This window comes from Artemia sp. Qi Xiang Cuo, unplaced genomic scaffold, assembly GCF_049724085.1.
Source record: "Artemia sp. Qi Xiang Cuo unplaced genomic scaffold, ASM4972408v1 HiC_scaffold_3222, whole genome shotgun sequence".
Classification (NCBI taxonomy): Eukaryota; Metazoa; Arthropoda; class Branchiopoda; order Anostraca; family Artemiidae; genus Artemia; species Artemia sp. Qi Xiang Cuo.
This window is the reverse complement of record NW_028300615.1, coordinates 96,286-118,948: the sequence shown is the minus strand read 5'-3', so window position 1 is coordinate 118,948 and position 22,663 is coordinate 96,286. Positions and strand designations below refer to the sequence as shown.

At 37.8% G+C, this 22,663-nt stretch overlaps 1 protein-coding gene across 1 annotated transcript in view; it reads left to right on the top strand.

Annotated features, from left to right (window-relative positions):
- Window positions 1-1,093: 1,093 nt before the first annotated feature.
- LOC148938485 (tyrosine-protein phosphatase non-receptor type 4-like) overlaps window positions 1,094-22,663 on the top strand; it is a gene marked incomplete at its 3' end in the record, with an annotated part of 101,756 nt that continues 80,186 nt past the window's right edge. The window contains exon 1 of the mRNA XM_089107759.1: window positions 1,094-1,151. The remainder of the gene's footprint in view (window positions 1,152-22,663) is intronic.

The window sequence follows — 22,663 nt, the reverse complement described above, 5'->3', positions numbered from 1 at the left end:
TAAAATACTAAATGTTTTAAAATTTTAGCATGTTTACCAGATAAGCTTGATGTCTGTCCTAATCAGGGGATGCCCACACTTGAACTGCAAATATAATTTCGGTTTATATTCTAGGAGAGAAACTAAGGAATAATTAACAAAAACTTAGAACTGCTGAAATCAACTAAAAATTTTATTTTGCTACTTTCCTGGTGGACAGAAGAATCTTAGATATGATTCACTCATAATAAATTAAGAATGCAATAAACACATGGCGCTAATCCCAACAAAGGCTATTATTCTTCTTATTCATAGTAAAAGCAACATAACAAGGTTATCAAGTAGCACAGTCCAGACAAGTCCGAGTAAATATTTTTGCTAATAAATTTGAAAAAAAGAACAAGAGAGACACACTCATGTGTGCAGAAAAAGGCCGAAAAAATTCTGTAAATGGACGTGCTTTGAATGGTAAATACAAACGGCAGAAGTGTCTAGACTACAGTAACAGAGGCTACTACTAACAAATCACTGCAGCACCAAATCCAATGATGTAACCACAGGTGTGCAAGTTACTCCTCCATCACAATCTGTTCAAAGTTTTTCTCTTTACCCACCCTCAAGAAGGTCTGATTTTCTTTAAATCCCTTCTTACAACCTCTTCCCACCCCATTTGGGAAGTACTTTTCATTTGACCCTAGATGGATAGCCAAAAAAGATGATCTTTGAGAGTTTGCCATACTTCCTATACACAAAAACTGTCTTTCTTTTCACTGACCGATGCTCAATTTCCTGGTGCTAGTTTAAATTTGACTTGTAATTTTCGCATGAATGTATTTCCCTGATTGTTATAAAAAGGTGAAACCAAAAAAGTAACTAACACAAGAATTTAACTTTTGCATAGACTGTTTATCACTCTGAGTTTATATGAGTTCTTTTTTCGGATCCTCTTGTTTTGATAATTATTTTTCCTTGTTTGGTTTTTACGACACTCCATGAATATATTCATTATGGAATTGTCGAACTGTTCTATTTTCCTGGAATTATCAGCGCTGTCTATGTTTGCAATATTATTAGGTAGCGCAACCGTAACCCTTCTTGTATAGTATTTAAAATAAAGACATGTTCAAGTTCAAAGAAAGTCAGAAACTCATATCTTAACAACGATACTAGGAGTAAGTAGCCTGTATTTGTTAGAAATAGAGTAATAAATTAAGTGGTAATTTGATAACTACCTCCCACCTTATACTAATGTTTGGGTGTAAGTCTATAGTCTAGGCTGTAAAAAAGCTTGTTCATTTTGTTGTTTTAATTTAAATTGATATTTTCAAAAATATGCCTAGTCATCTAAATTTATAGCTGCCAACATAATTTAGGGTAAAATTATAGTTTAGGAGGTTTTTTCTGTCTTGGAATGCATTTGAGTTAAGTGAATGAAAATCTTAGAAATGTATTCAGAGCCTGACTAATCTACTGGGAAGGTATTTTGAAGTAGCCTACCCACCTTCACTCCTTCTTTCTCTAGAGATCATTGACCCATAAAAACCAGTAGCCTAGGCCTATTCAATTGAGCAAAATTATGGGTTTAGCTAAGATTTAGATTTACACAATTTAGCTAAGATGAAAGTGAAAATGTCATTTTGAGGCCTTTTTAATGCTCTTTCATGATTCAAGAATCACTTCTGGGGCTAGTTGTATCTTGAGCCCTTAAAGGGGACCCAAAGGTATTTTGTATGAATAATGAAAGAGCATAACAAAAAAATCAAATTATATTTTTTCATTTTCTTCCTAGATAAATCATATAGCCAACTGCAAATTTACCATGAAATTTACCCACCCCACCCCCCTAATGTGCAAATATATACCCTGAATTAGAATATGCCATGAATTGTTGATGGCAAAGCTTTGAATTGCAAAATTCAGTAACTCTTTTGTTGTTCACATTATTGACTTATGAATAATGTAAACATACCACTCAATGCCTTTTTTGTAATCTTTCATAATATAATAATAAGTTTTGTTGGAAATTAATTTTACCCCCACCCCTATATATATCAGTTCTGGTTATATTTTTGTAAATTACAGGGGGGGGGGGGTAAATTTTATTTCTTATGTAAATGAGAGATAAGTTTAACTCCCCCCCCCTAATGTGCAAATATATACCCTGAATTGGTATATATAGGGGTGGGGGTAAAATTCATTTCTGATAAAAATGATTATTATATTTGGAAAGAGCATAAAAAAAGCATCAAGTGGTATGTTTACTTTAGTCATAAGTCAATAATATGAACAACAAAAAATTTACCCAAAATTCAGTGCTATTTTTGTTGACAGCATTTGAAAAACTTGAAATGGTAGGGAAACATTTTATATTTGAGTTGCCTAGTAAATGAGGTTTGAATTGTTATAAATAAATATTTTTGGAATATATTACTCTTGAACAACTTATGTATAAACTAGTCATATGTTTTTTGGTACTGGTGCATTATATGGTCACTTCTAAAAAGTCAAGTTTGGTTAATGCTAATAAAATAAAATAGGATGAATATATAATAGTTTAGAAACAAATTTGGGCTATATATTCACACATTGGGGGGGGGGGGTGAGGGGTAAAGCATAGCATATATTAAATATATAACCTAACCTAGGTACCACCCCCCTAAACCCCAAAAAACAACAGTTTAAATATTGTAAATGCAATGAAAACTACTCTTTGCATTCTATTTCATGAGACTGCTATTGAGAAATAACCAATCTGGCAGGTTTTGTCTCTCATTAGTATATAAAAGTGACCATATAATGTACCAATGCCATTTTTTTTGCAACTTTTCAGTAACTTAAGTAGTCTTGATAACTTCTTTGTGTGGTTACAAAAATGAAATACCTTTGGGGCCCCTTTAACAGCTCAAGATGCATCTACCCCCAGAATCAATTCTTGAATTATGAAAGAGCATAAAAGAAGGCATCAAATGATGCTTCACTTTCATCTTAGCTAAATTATGTTGCCTACTGCAGATTTACCAAATTATGTAAAACTAAAACCCAAACAACTTGTTATCAAAGTGGAATTGAGAAGAATTGTCTATATCAATGAACATTTAAAAATCTAAGCTATGCATCAATATCTCTATTAGGCTATTAATATTATTTAAGATCAAACACTTGAAATTATTAGTTTATTGACTTACCAACAAGGACATCTTTTTGGAAATACCAATTATTCTATTTTGACATATATATATGTATATCCTTTTGGTGTTTCACATATTTACAGAAAGCTAATTTTCTTCTGATTCTAAAAATGTAGCTTTTATTGCTTGATATTTATTCTATAAACCACAAATATTAAACAATTTTTGTCTTTTTAATTGCTTGTCAAAACAGAGACCACATTTTAGTTCATACTGATAAACAAAAGTTCAAATAGGGATAAAATTCTTTTTTATAAAAGTGATAAATTTCATAAAAATACTAGATATTTTGGTCACATATGCAATGGCCATCATCAGTAGTGATGGTTACTGCATATGTGACCAAAATATCTGGTATTTTTGTGAAATTTATCACTGTCTATTAAAAGAAATTTATCCCAATTTGAGCTTTTGTTTATTGTCATACAAATGCAAAGTGGTTCCCAAAACTATCTAGTTTATACTGACAAATTATTGGTGAATATTTCACCAAGGAGGCAGGCTGTTATTACCAGGGTTTGCATTTGGTTAAATTTTTCCTGAAGGTGAAAACTGGAATAAATTTTGCAAAATTGGCAGAAATTTTTCAAAAATTCTTGGTTTCTGCAAAAAATTTGGCATAAATCAGGTAGCAATATGGTAAAATTTTTAAATATTGCCCCCCTCCCCCAATGAAATGAGGCTCAGAATGCTTCTGCTTGTTACTACCCTCCCATTACATCATGCTGTGGTGAAATAGGGGTGGTCCAAAAACTCATCTCTACTTTCCCAGAATGCCAAAGAAAAGTGGTCTTTCCCAAAAGGAGGTCTTCTGCTTAAATGAAGTGCAAGAAAAGTATTTTCTGCTTCACAACTTTGCTTAATCCCAATTTACAACAGTTGAAAGATCTGCAAGTATATTTCTTAAATTTGAAAGAAACAATTGATTTGGCTGAAAATTCTACTCAAATAACAGAATTGCATTATCAAAACCAAAAACAAAGAAAAGAGACTGAACTGAAAATTAAGGTATAATGTTGTTTATCAGAATTCCAATAGGTATAGACCTGTCAAGTAGGCAAATTTCTAAGAATTACAAATCAGAAGAGGGTAAACATAGTGAGAGTGAGTTTTGTTTCTAACACAAATAAATGATATGTTTGGATTCAGGACATAATTCTGACTCTAAAGATAGGCTGTGTATATTTCTTAACTATCTCATTAGTGAGTAAATAGGAAAATTTACCAAAAAAAATACCATTTGAAGCTGATTCAGGAATGGTAATATATTATTATCCTTGGTCTTGATGGTAAAATGTTATTTTGAAATCAAATTGGCAAGAATTTTTAAAAAGAGCATAAAGTCCCATAAAAATGACTACAGCAGAACTGACACCACATGGTCTTATTTTTACTTGCTACATATTATAAAGTAAGCAAATTTCGTAATTTTTATGTTAGCTTTTCATATACCATAGGGCTATATATGAGACCATTGGGGAGGGGGGAGTGATCATGAATTGTTATTAATGGAAACAAAACTATGAAAATGAGCATGCAGTTTCTGATCTAGCATGTCCCCTTCTGGAGAGCCACTTGTAATCTTTTGGATGTGTTGTTCTATAAGTTTAGCTATAGTACAGTCTGCTATAATCTTTGAACTTTGTATCCAACTGAACTTTGTATTGGGTGTCTTGGCAAATATTTTGCAAAATAGAAAAAAAGTAGAGCAGAATATCAATTTATGAGTGAGTATAAGAATCTTCCAGAAGGCTGCAAAATACAGGATGTGGGAGAGAGCAACAACATTGCATAGGGTTAAGAGATAGCAGTGATCAAAACAAAGCTTAGCAGAGATTTTGTAAGCATATGAATCTGATATACAGTGTTTGATGTGCTCTGTTAGGAGATGACAAATATGAGAAATTATATTTACTATGGAAATGTCAAAATAAATGATTTGGTCTGATAGGTGTATTTTTGAATTTCTAAGTACAGTTGCATCAGGAAGTAGGCCTTGGGGTGGGAGGAAACATGCCCTGGGGAATTTTGAAAAATAGCTTTTTAGAGGGGGGGGTATTTCCATCCCATAGATCTCTCACTAAAATGGAGAATATATTAAAAAAGAAAATATGAAAACCAGCAACCAACCAACTTTTGTGCATAGCCCAGGGCTATATTTAGGCATTAGGGGGGGGGCTGAAATGTAGTTGGGTAATTTTTTAGGTTTTTTTACCCTTCACAAAGAAAATGCTCTAATATTGTAAGAGTAGTACCTTTTGATTTCTCCCTCTTCTTTACTGTTCCAAAGGGGTTTGACCTTTGGTGAACTTGGATAAAAATTTATGTTATAAAAGTAAAGCCTTGAGAAATAGATCTACTAGACATGCAATGCATGGATAAATAATTTTGAGTCTTGTAAATTTACTAGGCCTAATTTTTGATTTATAAGGTTTTAATTAATTTGGGAAAGTGTGATATATCAGTACCCAAAACAATTAAATACAGATTGTTGGACTAACAATCAGCTAAGGTTAAAGTTAAAATTTATCATAATCTCATTATAAAACACATTATTAAAGTAGTGGTGTATGTCTTTAATTAAGAAAAAATATGGCCTAATCAAACAAAAGTACAGCAAATTTAGTAACATGTCTTCTATGACATTTTTAAGCCTTAGAGATAAGGAAGACATAAGGATAGACGCTTGAAACGTTGTTTTGGATATAAATTGGCTCTGAATTCATCCCTGGAAGTTTATTCTCCCAACACAACTGCTTTCCAAGGTAGTAAAAAGTCCTTTGTACAAAGTTTTGCCTTATATCCACAGAGGTAACACTCTTGTTCATGGCCTCTTCTAATCTAAGCTCCACAATAAAAAAATTCTTGCTTTATTAGCCTAGATTCAGGAGTTTAATTGGATTTTCAGAAATGCTCACTTGTTTAACTGCTTTGCAGCCATTATGTAATGCCTGGATGTAGCCATATGTTATTTACAAAAGCACGTTATTTACCTTAATGACCTTGCCTTAATTTGAATTTTGGAGCAGAATTAAGGTCCATACAGGATCTGTTGTGCTTTGTGTTGGGGATGGTATTTTTTTTCACTGTGTTGGGGCCCAGTGACAAACTATAAGAGAGGTTTGCTGGAAAGATTTTTTTTTACTCATTTCTCATCAACAGTAGCTTATCAATTTAAAATATTACCAATAATAGTGGCAGCTAAGAATAATAGGCACAAACAGGGGCAATTATTTCTAATTTTGGCCAATGGCAGTTTGGTCTCTGACCATGAGGCAGGTTGTTTCATGGTATATATTATCCTGAGGTTGAATGAATTGAAACCAGTACTGGCTGCCAAAATCATACCATGGGGTTCCCCTTGACAGATGAAGTAATCACAGTGAAACATCACTTGAGGAGCTATCAGAGATGGTAGAAAGAAGTTCTCTTGCTAATACCTGTTCTGAGGATCTGATGCCACTTGCTGTTGGTGGATAGGATGCTGCTGGTGGGGGACTCTCCTAACCCTTTTAAGGTATATGCATTAAACACAGCTAAACTGGAAGCAAATCTAAACATTATGGGTTTAACCCAGAAAAGGAACCTTGCACCAAGTGTCAGGCCTATGCTGGGAGTCAGTTGCATTTAATCTAGTTATTTATGTGGCAACCAAATTGACTATTCCTCAGCCTAATGCATTTGTTAACCTTTTCAACACCAATTTTATGGTCTGTGTGTCACCTGTTTAATTGGCCTGATGTTTTCTTTTTTTTTATTAAGTAAACAATTCTTTAATTTTGGTGTCATTGTTTGGATTCAGCCAGTAGTAAATCATTCATAATTTGCTTTGGCTTTCTGAGGCCAAAGTCCTCACTGCAATCGACATTCATGTTTTATTTTGTCTCCTGAGTCTATTAACCAATGCCTTTCCTGGTAAGTAGGCCTTGCCTTCAGTTAAAAAATGGGTAATATTTTTGTTTTTTTTTATATATCACAAAAATCAAATAGCAAAAAAAGAAATATATTATTCAACGCCCTTTCCAAATGTAATAGATACTACTATTGTAATAGAATAAAAAAGTTTTTTGACAAAAACAAATTTTAAGGAAGTAGCCATACTCTGATTGAGCAACAGGATGGTGAATATTTCTATGTTATTTTTAATGGTTGTAAATGCATGTATACACGTTTTTCTCAGTTGTAATTTATACTCAACATTATTCTCATAATAAACACTTTACTTGGGGAGTATTATTTTCCATAAGCATTTCCATTCCTAAAAACGACTTATTCCCTGTTGATTTAGCTGGAAGGAAAACTTAACAGTCTTGCTGTTTGCATTAATGTTGATTGGGCCAACAATGCCAACAATCATACTGCCTGCAATACATAATATAAACAAATCAATTTGTAAGGGATATACCATGGGCGTACAGAAGGGCGTGCCATGGTATACCATGGGCGTGCTGAATAAGCAGATGGTTGAAAAAACAGTTGAAAAAGGGTGTGTTGTTAACCGGCTGGAGAGGAGAGTGTGTTAATCTATCATCAAGGCCTGAATTAATAAACAGGACTGAGACATCAAATCTATCATTTTAGCCAATTTTTATACATGATTGAGTATCTGGTGAAAAGATCAGTTTGGTTCCTTTGTTTTTCTAAAGTTACTCCCTTTTTGAAACACCTAATCTTTTCTCTACATATGGAGGGTGTCATAGACATTTCGACGTCATTTTGAAGGACAGTAATTTTGGCAAGTTGTGTTAAAATACCCTCGAAATTCTGCATTACCAGTTTTTTTTAAGTTAGCAGGGTCTACTGTCTCAAAAGTATGTTTTATAGTAGAAAATTCCCAGGGAAATATTTTGAAAAAAAATTTGTGGACTGAGTCTAAACCTTAAAATTTTTGACTTCCTTAATGCTTGTGTTACCACTATTAACAGCTCGCTGCAGTACCAAGCCACCCGAGGCCAGAACTGCTGCACACTCCTTCATCCCAATTACTTTTTACCCCCTTCCATGAAGTTCCCTTTTCACTTGAATCCTTACTTATGACCACTTCCCACCTTATTCAGGTATGATCTGCTTTTGATATGGTGCCATGTTGATGGCACCATATCAAATATTTCAGATAGAATACTGATGGCTCAGCTCCAGCACAAGCATGGAAAGTGGACAATTATTGTATGCTATGCTCCCACTAATCCTAGCCCTGCAGAAGTGAAGGATCGGTTCTATGCGGAGCTCTCAGCGACCCTGTCTAGAGTCCCAACCCACGACATTGTCACTCTTCTGGGAGACCATAACGCGACGGTAAATGACAGGGAGGGCGTGTGGAGAAGTGTTCTCGGCCCTGTGACTCCAGATTCACTGAATGACAACAGACAAAGACTCCTCCAGCTTTGCAATATGCATAATCTGGTTATTTCAAACACGCTCTTTCAGAGACGAGATATACACAAATACACTTGGTATAGTAATGATGGCCAGACAAAGAAGATGATCGATTATGTTATGATCTCGGGTCGCTGGCGCTCGTCGATAACAAATTGCCGGACTTATAGGTCGGCCGAGCTTGGAAACGCAGACCATAGGATGGTAGTCGCCACACTCAGGCTACGCCTGAGAGCACAAGGACAAGAAAGACGGCCTCCCAAGCTCGATCTGAGTAGTCTGGCTACATCTGAGATGCAACAGAAGTATGCTCTCGATATCTCTAACCGGTTTAGCTGCCTCCAAGTTCTGGACGACCCTGAAGTAGCCTGGAAGTCTTTCAAAGATAATATACTCAATTCTGCTGGCAGAACCATTGGCCGCAGCAGACACAAGAATAAACCCTGGATATCCCAGGAGACTGTCTGTAATCAAGCTGCGCCGGAAGGCCCGTTTAGCAAAGAATATGCCAGAGTACAGACGACTCAATGGCCTGCGCAATAGCCTACTGCACAGTGATAGGAAGACCTTTGTCGACAAGAAAGTCAGCAATCTTGAAGATGCCTCGAGAAAAGGAGACACCTGCTCCCTCTACAAAAACCTCCGCGAGCTGACGGAAGGGAAGACTTCCACCGTGAGTCGTGTTTTTTCTGCTGACGGAAGCATGCCGGATGACGATGCAGGCCAACTCTCTGCCTGGAGCAGTCACTTCTCAACGCTTCTGAATGCCGAGGCAGTTGCTCATCCCAACCCAGATCTGATTGAAGCAGCAATGACTACACCCGAGGCTACTTACTACCTTGTATTGCAACCGTTTACCACCTTTGAGATCCAAAATGCTGTAAAACGGTTAAATAATAATCGAGCCCCCGGCGTCTGTGGTATTTCTGCAGAACTCCTCAAGTACGGGGTGCAGCGATGATTCTGTGGCTCCAGATAATCTTCTCAGCTGTATGGACGACGTAAAGCATACCGAATGACTGGCGTGCTGGCATCATATTGCCGCTCTGGAAACGTAAGGGCAGCCGTCAAATCTGCTCCAACTATCGTGGGATCACGCTTCTCTCTGTTCCTGGTAAACTCTTCGCCATGTCACTCCTGGACAGGTGTTCCACCTTTTTGCGTAGAAAGAAAAGAGTCCAGCAAGCCGGATTCATTCCTGGCAGGTCGACGACGGAGCAAATGTTTACTATGCGCCAGTTGATCGAGAAGACGCAGGAGTTCCACGAAAAAGCGTACATCGCATTCGTGGACTTTAAGGCTGCCTTCGATTTTGTTGATCGCTGTTCACTTTGGCTGATACTAAGAACTACGGGTCTACCCAAGAAATATTGCTCACTCTTTGAAAAGCTGTATGAGGATACGGAAAGCTGCGTGCAAGTCAATGGAAGACGCAGTCCCACATTCCCGGTGAAGACTGGCGTCCGCCAGGGTTGTGCCGCCGCTCCCGAGCTTTTCAACTGCGTCATAGACCATGTTATGGCCAGCACGATGAATCGCCTTCAATTCGGTCTTCAGTTCGGAGACCGGGTACTCTCTGATACTAACTTCGCCAACGACATAGCGCTAGTTGCAAGCACCGTCGATAAGATGACCAAAGCTTTCCAGGTGCTCTCAGAAGAAGCCTCGAAAGTTGGACTGAAGATCAACTGGCAGAAAACCAAAGTTATGCTCCTTGAGCCCCCCACGTCCCGTTCTACTGTAAAGGAAGTCAACATTGAAAGCAACCGAGTAGATGTGGTTGAAGACTTCACTTACCTGGGATCTAATCTGTCGAATGATGGCTTGATCACAAAAGAGCTTACATCTCGAATTGCCAAGGCTTCAGCACTTGTTGGGAGGCTTAGCAGCATCTGGCGAAAGCCAAACATAAGCCGATTTACCAAAATGCGCATCTACAATGCGTCAGTCAGCACCGTCCTGCTGTGTGGAGCGGAGACGTGGCCAGCTGCCAAATCTATCCTCAGCGCCGTCGATGTCGCTCAGACGAAACATCTCCGAAGAATCGAAAGACTTCACTGGACTGACCTCGTTAGCAACCAGACTCTCCTATCACGTACGGCTCAAACTCCTTTCTCAACGCAGCTTCCCCAGCGTACTGTTCGGTGGTACGGCCACCTCCTTTGCATGCCACGCGACGCCCCAGCATGGGTCGCATTTGACTTTGACCCCACCCTACACGGATGGAAACGACCCAGAGGACGCCCACACACTAGGTGGAAAGACAAAGCCGATGAATTCCTTACCCAAGCCCACATCCCGGTGGAAGAAGCTGCGATCCTGGCAAGCGATAGGTCAACCTGGAGGCGCCTAGTCTCATCGTTCTCTACGCCGAACCCTCGGCAGGAGCCTTAAGTCAAGTAAGTAAGTAAGTCATGTTGATGGCCAAAAAGCACAATCTGGTAATCCATTATCCATCTATAAAATATTGTCTTTCTCATCTTAGGCTTTCTTTCATTATAGCCCTAGAAATCAGGATCAAACCTAATTTCTTGTACAGCTTACTGTTTGATATATAATCAATCAAACGAGTACGTCAAATTATCCATAGACATTTTTTTTGAAAGATATTTAAAAATATTCTTTGGCTTTTAAAGTGTTTGTATTTCAGAGCCATATTTGACCATTGTTGTATTGTTGTAACTGTAACTTTCAATATTTTAATCTTAGTTTGAAGACTTACCTTCCTATTCTTCCATACTTCTTCAACTGTGAAACAAACATCCTTTGTTATGGCTATTCTACTTTTTACATTTTTGCTGCACCCACCATCTTTTCTTATAATACTACCTAGGTAAGTGAATCTATCCACTTTGATCTATTTTCTTGTTACCCAACATTATCCTTTCACTCTCATGTATTCCTAGTTTAAATAAGTTAGTCTTCTTAGTATTAATTTTTCAAACCTATTCTGGGACAGTGAACTCTCAAAACCACCAAAAACTCACTTTGGCAACATCTTATCTAGGATACTCAAATCCTCTGTGTAATCTAGGTCTAGGAGAGTTTTAACCTTCCAATTGGACACCACAGTTTTCCCTTAGCCTTTGCGACTTGTTTAGGCAGTATTTTACCACTATGCCTACATATACAGGACTTCCTCTTCTTTGGTATTGGTTCAAAAGGTAATCCCTACAAAATTACAGTCAATAATTAAATTTTTCAGGGTACAATGCTTCCTCACCCCCAAACAAAATACTGTTTAAAATTTCGACCATTGATCCATATGCTTACCACCATAGGTAAACATATCCATAAGTCTGAAAGTACCTCTTTAGACCAAAATATTTGCATCCGTCCACATTCTTGTAAATATACCTTAGCATGATTTAAATTTCACTTAAGTGCCCTCCCCCTTTATGTGGGTATGGCTAAACTATGCACAGTCCAAACTTCGACTATCCCCCCAAATATTAAAATTGTGGAAATTATTTGAATAATGTACTTGTGGGGTTGAATAATTTCAAATTGTTTTTCTCTTAAGCATGGCACTTGTTTTGGTGAGGGTACATTTAATATTTCAATTTATTATTTAAATAAATTAATTTAATATAGATAAATTTACTTCAATATTTAAAAGTATTTTTGTTAGTGATTTATTCAAGTGTATGATAGGTTTTAATGATCTCAGTAGAGGAAGTTCCACCACTGATAGTTTGAACACACGTTGATAAGTTCAAGAATTCCTGGCACATTTAATTGGCAACATCCCTAAAAGAGCAGAAACAACATCAGTCATAGTGCATCAAAGGGCACCATCATGCTACTTGGACTATTGAATAAACTATTTACATAATAAAAGAAAATAAATTTGATAAGGAAGCAAGGACTTGTAGAACCTAGAACAAATGCAGGGAAATGCTTGGAAGGATGTTTTGACATGCAAGTCTTACTAGAATTATATGCCTAAACATGGATGTCCTGGTCCATAGATTTTAATCACCTGCAACTTTTGTTGGTTTGTGTAAAAAGCTACAGCCAAAGATTAAATGCTTTGTAGAAACAGGAGTTGTGTGGCTAGGCATGGAAGTCTAGGTAGAGATGCATGTAAATCAGGGACACGAAATTGTAAGAAGGAGAAAGTTTTTTTTTAAGTTTCGTTTTTTTTTTAAATGGAAATACAAAAAAGGCATTTTTCAGAATCTGGAGGGGAAAATTTGTCCTTTTTTAATTTTTTTTTTCAAAAAAAAAACACAGGTACTTGTCTGTTAAACGGAACACACTCATTAAGTTAAGTTAGCTTAATCCTAATCAAATATACCGGTGTGTGTGTAACTGAACCACCGTGCAACTGAACCACAAGCAACTGAACTACCGTGTAACTGAACCACCGTGCAATTGAACCACCGTGCAACTGAACCCCGTATAACCGAACCCCCGTGCAACTGAACCCTCGTGTAACTGAACCACCGGGCAATTGAACCCCATTTAACTTAACCCTTGTGTAAGCAAACCCCCGTGCAACTCAACCCTGTGTAACTGAACCTCCGTGTAACTGAACCCCCGTGTAACTGAACCACCGTGCAACTGAATCACCGTGCAATTGAACCCCCGTGTAACTGAACCATCGTGCAACTGAACTACGGAACTCAGATTTTCAGTTCTCTAAAAATATTAGGCAGTATCATTGGGTAAAACACAAGTTAGAATACATGTTCAACCTTTTTGAAACTGTTTGTTTCTTAAATTCATGATATAAACGCCTGCCAAAAGTATTCATGAAAAGCTTTGTTTTATTTTGGCAAAAGAAAAAGAAGATCCGATGTCACAAACCATTAAAGCTGATTTATTACTCTTTTTTTCAGATGAACCAGACTTTTCTGGACATTAAGTAATAAACATATGTGTTTAAAATATTCGATCTTTGTGAATCTAGATAACGAATTTCTATCAGATGTCTTTGAGGAGATTGCAGCTAAAAACGACATGGGAGGGGGACTGGTTGCACTCCATCCTTTTTTTTCAACATTCCTTCTCAACTTGCCCTGAAAGTTTTAACTTCATACCCTCAGGTTTATACCCTTAGCTGTTCTCGACACATTGCAGATACAACTTATTTTAAAACTGGATGCACACATTACCTCTGGATTTAGTTGAAGATGCTCCTAAATATTTTCCGAACAATGTGATAACTGATACCATCAGACATTGTAAATGTTCGTGGTATTTACTTTTCACAACCAATAAGGGAATAAATGCTTTTTGATTGTGTTTTGCATTCTTCTTGACATTTCCCTAAGGTTTGACCTTAATGCTGCATGTTTTTTTTATTTATTGGATCAAACCTGCCATCTTTTCTTGATAAACAAAAAACTTATATATTAACAATAGGCAACTTGAATAACTTACAGCCCTTACACCAAAGGCTGAGGGTTATAAACCATAGTTATTTAACTATAGCATAGTTACTTAACCTTTGAACTGTTTTAAATAAAATGACCGTCTCAAAATTTAGATCGGATGTATTTTGGGAAAAATAGGGTGGGGTGGAAGCCCTCCAATCACTTTTTCATTTCCAGCCGAATGAGCCCCCCCCCCCATAGTTCATACAAAAATTTTTTCTACAAAAACCTTATGTGTTAGCAATAAGTAACTAGCTTAACTTACAGCTCTTGCCCCAGATGCTGCTGGTGGGTATGTTAACCCCAAAGGCATGGTTATTTGACCTTTAGACTATTTTGAACAAAATGTTTATTTTTATTTTGATCGGATGTATTTGGAGGAGGAGGGAATGTCAGTTAAGAGGGAAAGGCTGATTGACCTTTGATTCTTCAAAATTCAACTGGAACTTTCAATTTTTATTATTATTTTTATTAGTCATTTATTGCCTGTCAAAAAAAAGGTATAGTAGACGGAGTAATCACTAAAGAAAAAAAAAATAAAAAAAAAGAAGAAAAAGAAGGACACAAACACACATTGAAAATTCAAATACATGACAAAAAAAAAAACTCATCATTACATTAATACAAACAATGATGCTAACAAAAGGACGATAAAAGTATCTTTTAAAACGGGAGAGAGATTTATTAATACTAATATTATTAACATTATTATTATTATTATTCATTTATTGCCCGTCAAATATAAAGGTACATATAAGGAGTAATCACTAAAGTAACAAAAAAATAGAGAAGAAAAAAAAACCATTACATACATTAGATTAATACAAACAAACTATTGTGAACAAATTGGTGATCATGGATGATTAACCCACTTTAAAAACGGGATAGAGATTTATTAATACTAATATTAGGGTCAGCTAGCTTATACAAATGAATCATTTTGCGGTTTCTTGTCCAAGGGGGGCAAATGTAAAAGATATTTAGCAAATCTGAAGAAGATTGATTGTAGGTGCTTTTTATCTGTAACTGTAAAGAATTTCCAGAAAGGAGCAATGTAAAGCAGACGTGGAAGGGCTGTGGCGTTGTAAATGGATGCTAGAAAGTAACGGTGGAACCGTAGTTTGCTTTTTACGATTCCAGCGTAAGAAATGCTAATTTTACGCTCAACGTGAGAAATCAGCAAAGGACGTGTGTGGCCTATAGATGTGCCAATTGGAAGGCCCATGTACGTAATATGATCTGTGCGTTTAACAAGAAAACCGTCCAGATTTAGAAGAGAAGTGGAGGGATTTCGCCAATTGCAAAGGACAACATTAATTTTCTCAGGATTAGAAGACAGCCCGATATGTGATTGTTCGTCTTTGAGGATTTTGAAATTCAGCTCAATGCACTGGACCGTACGGCTGAGATTCAAGATGTCATCAGCATAACATATAAGAAATGTCATCAGCATAACAAATAAGAGACATCGATTCTCCCAAGAATGCATGAAGGAAGACACTTTGCCTGAACATCCAGGATACTATTATTGAACAGGGTTGGGGAAGTAATAGCTCCCTGTCTACTCCCTTTCTTAACGAGGATGGGGTACTGAGGAATCATAGGCATATTCGAGGCATTCGAAGAGTTTGGCGTCACACGAGAATTAATGCAATTATTTTGGGATTGATGAAGAACCGATTGCAGGGGAAAACGGGATGGGAGTTTTAAACGCACTCTTAGATGCCTATATAAATCCCTAAGAACACGGACAACTCACGGGTTTACGCCTCGCCTTGCCATATGACGAAGCATGGACGAATGAATTAAGGAATCAAACGCACGTTTAGCGTCATGTCCAGCGAGGATCATACTTTCTCCCGAAGATTCAGCGTTGACGAGGGCAGTAAACACTGCTGTAAGAGCATGAGAACAGCCAAGATTAGCCTGAAAACCGAACTGATATGGGAGAACCTAACATTTTGTCTTAACTCATTAACAAAAATGTGCTCGAAAAGTTTGCATATCGTAGTAAAGACGGCGATAGAACGAAAGAAGGAACATGCAGCTCAGATTTTCCTTTCTTGGGAATCGGAGTCAGATCACCAATGCAGAACGAGGAAGGAACAATACCTGTAACAAATATCGTTTGCATGAGAAGGCTGAGGTGACGCACCCATACATAACTTCAATTAATGATGTGTAGAGTGCTCACCTTATCTATCACACAAGACGCTTTCTTTTTAAGTAGGGATATGGCTTTTATGACAGCGTCACAAGTAACAACAAAACCAAGGTTAGGAGTTCAGCAATGAAGTTGCAGAGCTCGTCACAAAATTATGACTCTAAAACAGGATCAGGCTCAGAAAATTCATTTGAAAAATGGGATATCCATTTGGACAAAGGAATGTCATTTGGTACTGGCAAATTGGAGGAGATAGTACGAGGTAATAGCTTCCACAGTAGATCAGGTGAATTCCTGACCTTCTCGGAATAAAGTGTCTGCATTTTAGATTGATGAAGGGCAAGTTCCTTAGAAAAAAATTTTTTTGACACTTTTCTCAGTTCCTTGATGGGGGCATAGGCAATCTCTCCATAATTTGTACCAAAATTTAGCACGGTCACAAGCTTCAGACAGCACTAGATTTCCTGACCATCCAGGAACTTTGGTATCAACACGTATTTCTTTAAGAGGAACTGCCCTTTTTTCAGCACACAAAAGTGCATGGCAGATTTCTGTAGAGTAGATATAAAGAGTTAATCCAACTTCATTAATGTCTGTATTGGAAAATTTTTGTAGAAGGTGAAACGGAACCCAGGTATTGCTTAGGAATCTATCTGAAGTTTTTATGAACTGAGATGCGTCGATTTTATTACACTCGCGACAAGTATACCAGTTATGCCAGCGAAAGATATGAGCCTATAACACTAGGATCTGAGAAGCTTCTCTTTTAAAACTAAACGCAATGGGAAGGTGATCTGAAACTTGAAATTTAGAAACTACCTCAACACAAGGTATATCAAGTTTATATGACACACCATGGTCTAGGTCAGATGTGTAAGAGGAAGAATGAATGTAAGTAAACTGAGCAGATTTCTGTCGATTTTTATAATCATCACCAAATATTCCTAATAGTAAAGAAGCACAGATAGAAGCTGAAGACAACCTGCAATTTAAATCACAATTAAAATCACCTACGATCAAACACGGGATTTTCAGTTTAAGGACATCATGAAGACAAGAGCTAAGTTTACTAACAGCTAATGCATAATCTCTCTCTGAATTTTCATCTTTGTAATCTGTGGGTAAATACACATTTATTTTTGCGTACTCATCTATTCGAACAGCTTAAATACTATCAGTGGAAAAGAAAACACTGGAATTAAGATTTGATGCTACATAAGTAGCAATACAACCAGAAGCTCTGCCTTTAGAAGCACTACGTTTAGTATTGAAGTTGGCACTAATGTCAAGTAGACCAAGGCTTTGGTTGGTCAGGAAATATTTCTGCAAACACAGAATATCATGATTATGAAGTGTATTCTCACGAATAGATCTTTTGTTTTATAAGACCACCATTAATGTTCCAAGAGAGAAAACGAATATCCATTTATCTACTTAGCTGCCCGTTTATCAGTTTCAGCGTTGTCAGGGCATTTGATACTGTAACAGGTGTGATTAGACTCTTTACATGTAATGCAAAACACGTTCCGAACACATGGATTATCCCTGGTGGAAGAGTGCTCCGTGGAACCACAGCGAGAGCACAGTTCTGCGTTTTTACAATCAGCAGTAAAATGTCCTTGTTGATGGCGTCCGAAACACCGTCTAGGTATGAATATGAAATTCTGGACAGTTAACTTCTCATAACCTACCTTCACAGAATTTTTCAGAAAGGAATCGAGATCACTTCGTTGTTCTAAATAAATCTTGTAGACACGTGACTTGCCACACTGCAAAGCTTTGACACACTTTGGAATAAGTTTCTCTAGACCTTTTTCATTCATTTCTGTCGGTACGCCTTTTATTACACCGATGAAGGCGGGCGATTTAACAGAGGCTAAAAGGCCAGGTTGAAACTTTTTCATCTGGTCAGCAATTGAGGAGGCAGCGAGTTTACCTTTTACAACAATTTTCCATTCTGATGAAAAACGTTTCACCTCTGAAATATCATTTGCAGCTTCAGGACATATTTTATCAATAAAATCTTTCCTTAATAGTGGAGATGAAAGATTTGACGGGCAATTTTTTAACACAACAGCATAGGTAGGAGGATTGGATTGGTCCTTGGTGCAAGACGACTGAGCGGAAGAGGGCGAGGCAGAAGTTTCATGTACTGCGAGATGTTGCTTATTTAGCTCAGACAAATTGTCAATTTTACGGGAAAGTTCATTCATGCGACAGGTTAACGTTGCAACGATCGCATCACCAATTGTTGGAATTTCACACGGTAAATATATCACGAATTTTGGGATCTTACGTTTTTCTTTCGATACCGTAGATAACCACATACAAATGTCACGGAAATTTTCATCGTCTATTTGGCATCTAATTAAACGTGTTCCAGTTTCTAGCACCTGATGTAAAACCTCCTTTGCCTTTAGAATGGTTTCATGACTGAAAAAGCTTGTCGACTTAGCAATTATTGTCTATATTTTGATACCATCGATCGAGAATAAAATTCAATATTGGATTTAAAATATTATCCGAGTCGTCCATTATTTCATAATTGCACTTACGGTAATAATATTCAATAGATAAAAATCCACTCCAAATCAATGCCAAAAACCGTCGCCAATATAAACTCAGTCAATCATCACAGATTTTAAATTCCAATCGAATGAGCCTGCTTCAAAGTTTTTACGACCATCCCTTCTATAAAAACCTCAAAGTTTAACAATTGGTAACTTGCAATAACATACAGATTGTTGATACAGGTGTATCAGCAATTTTTCTTGGAACGACTTAGCGTATCAAGATGAAACGTCTGGGGCATCTACCTGCTACTACTGCTATTAATATTGCTGCTACTACTGTTGCTACTACTACTAGTTCAACACAATTATTAATACGACCTCTACTACTATTATGCTAGCACTATTAGGCTAAGCATATTAAGTTGAAAATTTGACAGAATGGGGTATTAGAGGGGGAACTTGAACTAAATCAAAAGACACTATGTGCATGCAGATTTTTAAAATGGTGAATCTCAAAAAGTGATTTGTGTATTAAGTTGGAACTTTCAGAGAGTGCTTAAAGGAAAAGTCAATTCACCAAAAGAAAACATGCGCACGCTCAGGCCAGGATTTACCACTAGGTCCCTGGGTCCGGACCTAGGGGCGCATAATGCCAGGGGGAGCAATAAATTATCACTGAGTAATTTTTTCCTGACAAAAACTGGACTGATTTGATTTATCGTCGCCAGGTGCAGTCTGCCGCCATGCTGCTTATTCACAGAAAAGTGACTTTAAAACAACACAGGAATTCCATGGTCACTTGTAAACTGTCAGATGTCTCCCAAGAATGGTAGCTGAGAGTTCGGTGTTACCCCTCTCTTTTATCACTTTCCGCTCATCTGTTGTGTTCTGTTAATTGCTTCCATTAGCCCCGAATTTTTGGGAATAACCCCGAAAATCTTGCAAAAACGGAACGCAAAAACGATTGGTTCTTAAGCGTCAAAGCTTTAAATCCGGCCCTGTGCACGCTACTGCTAATGCTATTACTATTTTAATTACATTAACTACTACTGCTACTACTACAACTTGTACGACTGCTACTTCTATTGCAACCACTTGTAAGCTAAAAGTATTAAGATGAAAATTAAGGAACTGCATGAACATATAGGTTATCAATAGGATATATCGGCAATGGGATAGCAACAGCTAAATGCATTAAGTTGAAGCTTCTAGAACTGGAAGAGAGGAATCTTCAGCTGACCAAAAGGCAACATGTTAATAGTACTGCTGCTACTAGCACTAGTGCTATTGCTATTAATATTACTACTAATACTATTACTGGGACTACCATTACAGCTGTACCTAACGGTAATGAACGGTATGAAGGTTGAATTATCAGGGAATATTGAGGGTGGAAGGTGAACTGAATTACATCAATCCATCTGTATACGGGTTGTCAAAAGGGTGCATCAGTAATATCCTAGGGATAGTTTGGTGTGTTGGAAAAAATGTTGAAGAAAATAAAAGTTGCTATGTGCATACTGCTACTAATTCTACCACTGCTGCTACGCAAGCTAAGGGTAGGTTCTAATACTAGTAGCTACCCTTAGAAATATTCCTTGAGGTTTTCAAGGAATATTTCGGCGGATATTGAACTGAATCAAATTGATTATGATTATGCACACTCTCAAAAGGGTTACACAGCAATATCTCAAGGACGTTTGCAATTAGTAAGCTAGACTTTTCTGAATTAGTTGTCGGTGGAGGACTTTGAACTAAGGGAAAGTTCAAAATTTGAAATAAGACGAAAACGAACACTTTATCGGGCCATGCTTTTGATGATAGGCCCAATCCTGAAAGTTTCATTCAGATTAGAGGGTTTAGGGGATACACTGATGAGTAATATGCCGAATTTGCCGAAACAGTGTGGATTGTCCCTTTCTACACATCTGCACAGATTTCTATAGGGGAAAATGTGGCAACAATCAATGTATATTGGTACACAAAGAACCTCGCCAAAAGTTCTCCTCTGATCTTTGCTTCATAAGTAACTGTTCTAGAGTGCTCCTGCCAGCTAAACGTTGCCTGCAAGGGGCGATAAAAACGCACCCTAAGCAGTCAAAAAACGGGTCCCCTGCGAGATTCAAAGTGGGGAAACAAGATATCAGAACAGGAGATCGTTTACTGAGAATTGTCCCCTTAATGCAGTTGAAACTCACACCTCCGAGGAAAGACAACAGCATACATCCTATAGCTCCCCCTCCCCCTACCACATACCGGGGATACCAGCCCCCCCAATAAGATGGCCAGCGATACCGTCCGGGCCTGTACCAGATATCACACTAAATATATTGCCAGCACACCACAGTATTAACCTCCCTTTTCCAACGAGGAACAGATTTTCACAGCTCATCGAGTCGCTAGTCTAATACAGCCCATTCTTGATTTCCACCGCTCAATCCCACCACCAATAAATCAGCTTTACTCCATGACAACTCCCACCCTACAATCAACAAAAAGGTCACCTTCAACAGTGAACTGTTAACCTAAATACAACTCAGCGCTCAGCTCAAATGGATGCCCAAAGACACCGAACTCTACACGGTACGACAAAGGATTGTAATCGCACAAAGCAGAAGTATTCATTTCCCAAAATCCTGCTCGCAAACGTCCGCTCTCTTGGGAATAAAGTTGAAGAGCTGGAAACCACCCTCATACAAAATGACATTGAAGTGGCTTGCTTGTGCGAAACTTGTTCCGCGTCTGACACATGCACGGTTATTCCCGGTAAGATGTGTGTCTACTCCCAAGATTAAATAAGGACGGGGCCATTGTGAGTCATGGTGGCGGTGTTGGTTGTCTTTGCAAGTCTGCAATTCCGAATCGAGCCCTAAATATACCTATCCCTAGGAAACCTGAGCACGAAGTTCTGTGGCTTTGGACAAGGCCCAGATACTTACCAAAAGAAGTATCGTCAATCATTTTAGGTGTAGTCTACTACCCGCCAAGAGCATCGTTCCGAAAGGAACTCGTACTCTACCTACAGCATTCGGTTGACTACATAGGATCCCAATACTCATAAACTGCCATTCAGATCCTGGGTGACTTTAATGATTTAAAGGCTAGCTGGCTCTCAAGTTCAGTCGCACTTACGCAAGTTTCTGAAGTCCCAACATGTGAGGTAAAAGTACTAGACCTTATCTTCACCAATATGGAGGAGTTCTATAATGCCCCCTACACTCTCCCCGCTATTGGTATGAGTGACCACCTTACTGTAATATGGAAGCCTAGCAGAAAACCCCCTGACAGATCCCAGTCAGTGGTGAAGTACCGCCCACAAACTCAAGAACAACTCCAGATTTACCGAGAGTGACTAGCTAGGAAAAACTGGTCGAAAGTCCTTACTATGAAGAACGGCAACAATATGATGCAAGAGGTCACTGCTCAGCTTTTCCATGAATATAAAGTAATATTTCCCGAAAAGACAATCCTGGTCAAGTCAAGCCGTGGGTGACTAAAGAGATTAGGGATCTAATCAAATCGAGAAATGAGCTTTATAAGTTGGGATATCAAGATGAGGCTAAAAAAATGCGCAATGTCATATGTCTCAAAATAAAGAAATCTATAAAGGAATTTGGTGCTCAAGTGGTTAACAAGCTTTGGAAGTCTAACCCCTCTAGAGTCCACCAGAAGGTCCAGGAGATTATGGGACGGGCTCGAAAGCAGCTGACAATCTACGGCTCTGATGGTGAACCTCTGAGCGCTGATATGATCAAAACACATCTTTGAAATATGTGTCACACACACCCACCTCTTGACGAGCTACCAGATAATGGGTCGATTGAAGAAATTCTGATCCTTCGCCCCCATTAAGTATTCGAGAAGCTCAAACGCCCGGATCCCAGAAAGAGTAATTACCCTTTAGAAGTTCCTATTGAGTTGATAGCTCATTGCTCTGAGGAGCTTAGTCCTATTTTGGCTGTCTGTTTCAATCAATGTCTAATAGATGGCACTTTCCCGGATTGCTTCAAGACAGCCTATATAACTCCCATTCCTAAAATAAAAAAAAACCTCTCACCTAAC